This window comes from Arachis duranensis, unplaced genomic scaffold, assembly GCF_000817695.3.
Source record: "Arachis duranensis cultivar V14167 unplaced genomic scaffold, aradu.V14167.gnm2.J7QH unplaced_Scaffold_79861, whole genome shotgun sequence".
In the NCBI taxonomy this organism is placed as follows: domain Eukaryota; kingdom Viridiplantae; phylum Streptophyta; class Magnoliopsida; order Fabales; family Fabaceae; genus Arachis; species Arachis duranensis.
Genome location: NW_026265116.1, coordinates 28,529 through 31,028, shown reverse-complemented (window position 1 = coordinate 31,028; position 2,500 = coordinate 28,529). Strand labels below are relative to the sequence as shown.

The following is a 2,500-nucleotide window of genomic DNA, read 5'->3' as shown; positions in this document are numbered from 1 at the left end:
CCTGTAGGAGTTGGAGCCAGCTAATCCCTCTATCAGTCTAACCCCGCGAGCAAGGAAACTAGCTAAGCAAGTAATTCCAGGTCAGGAAGGGCGGAAGAAGAATTGAATAAAGTCAGGAAGTCCCGGGGCTGGTGCTCTAGTAAACTGCCACAGGTACTAGGAGTCAGCCTGCAAGTAGTATTTATTAAGCAGTAAGCCCTAGAGCTCGAGATTGTAAGTTTCAGGTACTAGTTTTGCAGCAAGAGCTAGTCATTCCCCAGCGCTGTAGTAGCTTTAAAGGGGGAGGAAGTGCGAGGCGATATGAGAACCAGCTAATCAACTAATCCCTGTATCCTGCCTTGTAGGGCTAATTCTCCCCTAGAATCCATGGTTGACCAGTATACGCTCTACTAGCCTGTCAGCCCTTTGGCTACCCTCAGTCCCCTTTTCGATGCAGACATTCGACCTGCATTTCCTTGACCCAGCTTCCCGTTGCGTTGAAATTCCCCTGGTTTTCTATTCTAAAGCAAGGAGGATAAGAAGGTGATAACCCGCTAGCAAGTGCAAGTAAACCTCGTTCAAAGTCAGGAAGTATGGAAGGAGCAGAATAAGGTTAGGAAGCAAACCTGCTAGCAAGTCAGAAAGACTAATTTCTCTACCAGCCCCTCATTCATCTGCGAGATCCCTTTCAAAGCGACCTGACTTGAGATTCGCTTCTTCCTTGAAACCCATTACTGCTGCTTAAACAAAGGCCTAAGATGAAGTTCCAACCCTGGGCAGAAAGGAAAGGCAAGAAGAATTGAAGTTTTCGATTCAGACTTCATTGACTGATGAAAGCACTACGAGCATAATTGAAAAGAACCCGAGTGCGACAAGTCCGGATTGATTCCAAGTCGAAATTACATAGACAGAGTCGGAGGCTTATCAAGCAAAATCTCTTACAAAAGCCTTCTGTTCACCTGCCCTAATCTTTCAATTCACTGATCGGGGGACTTAGTGAGGAAAGAAGCGACTTTTTCCGCTAGAGGAAAGACTCTTGAGTGCTTGTTATTCTATTTGGTAAGCACTAAGAAGTCAGAAAGAGCAGCTAGAAAGCAAAGTCGATCGTCTTAGTTAGAGAAAAGAGCAAAAACAGAGAGAGGCCTCTTAGTACCTGCAGCAAGGCAGAAATGCAACTAAATGCGGTGTAAGGTCTGTCGTCGAGGGTGTAGCGTAAAGCCCTTACTTCACCAGATCTGGTAGTAGAGCCCTGTGATTCAATGCATAACGGAAAGCAACCTAGCTATATTAACTAACGAGATCCAGAGAGAACAAGCCTTGCAAATTCCCCTTATAATGTAGAATTAAGTGGGAAAGATTAGTCAGGTCTTTATTAACATTATTAGAGACGTAACTCCCAACTCCTAACAACCCTTTGGCAAAAGCCAACGATTGAGAAAGATGGGATTGACTTCGTCATCCCCGAAAGCAAGGTATGGAATTCTAATACCCTTGGAATCCGCTAATTTGCTGTTGAGCCCTTGTCCTTCACCAGAAGGTGAGAACTGCCATCTCTTTTTAGTAGCAAACGGCCCGAACTGCATGTGACTGATTAGATCTACACATTCAGGAGGAGATTCAGCCTTAAAGCACAGGTATGTATATTGACCATACAGCACCGACCTAAAAGCATCTAAAAAGCTAGGAAAGGTTAAGAGAAAGAGAAGACGTTGGGAGGTCGAAAACCTGTAATTAAATTCCTTAACATCCCCGGCAGACTGAGAAAAATAAAGAAGTCAGACAGAGCAGGTAGAAAGCAAAGTATTGATAACTCTTTACAGGATTGAGTTCAAGAAGTCTGGATTTACATCTCTCGAGCCTACTGCCTTATCTGAAGTCTTGGATTGAATTACTTAGGCTGGCCTTCCAGATGAAATGAAGTAGACTATTCCAGCCTCTTCAGCCTAAAAGGAAAGAAATTCCTATCATCTTTCAACTCTAGCTTCATGAAAGGGTCTAGCTTCTTTAGAATTTCCTTACGAAGGAGCAAGAAATCCGTCTCAGTCCTAAACTAAGAACCTTGGGAGAGGGAAAGGTTAACTGGAAACAAGTCTCTCATTTCTGGTCCGTAACTCTGCTTCCTCATCTCAGGCTTGAAAAGGCTAAATTACAGTAGTAGAGAGGTAAGAACTTCAAGGATAGAGGTTTGAAAATGGTATAAAGCGGGATTCTAGATCAACTTGCCTTAGGCTGCTCTGAGGTCATAGAGCCATAATCCGTATTCTCAGTCAGGTAATCTCTTTTTTTTATTCAAGCCAAGTGTAAAGAGTCAATCAGAATCTCTCAGTCCTGAAGCAAGCAATTAATCATCTTTCCCGCGGTAAAAGAATCAGACCAGTCTCCGGCCGCTCTGACAACAGACTAAGGAGTAAGGAGGGACTTGAAAGGAATGCTTTTTTCTTTTTCTCTACAATAGGGAAGTTCCTCGTATGCGTCGATTCCCGATCCTTTCTTATGTGTTCTAGTGCTTTCCTTTCCTAAA

General features: G+C 43.6%; 1 protein-coding gene across 1 annotated transcript in view; it reads left to right on the top strand.

Moving 5' to 3' along the window:
• Positions 1-2,500, top strand: part of LOC107472393 (ribosomal protein S1, mitochondrial-like) — a 6,949-nt gene that overhangs the window by 1,323 nt on the left and 3,126 nt on the right. Inside the window, exon 1 of the mRNA XM_052256793.1 lies at positions 1-2,500. This exon is cut by the window's left edge and continues 1,323 nt beyond it; it is cut by the window's right edge and continues 3,126 nt beyond it. The gene's annotated coding sequence lies outside the window, so the exon portion shown is untranslated.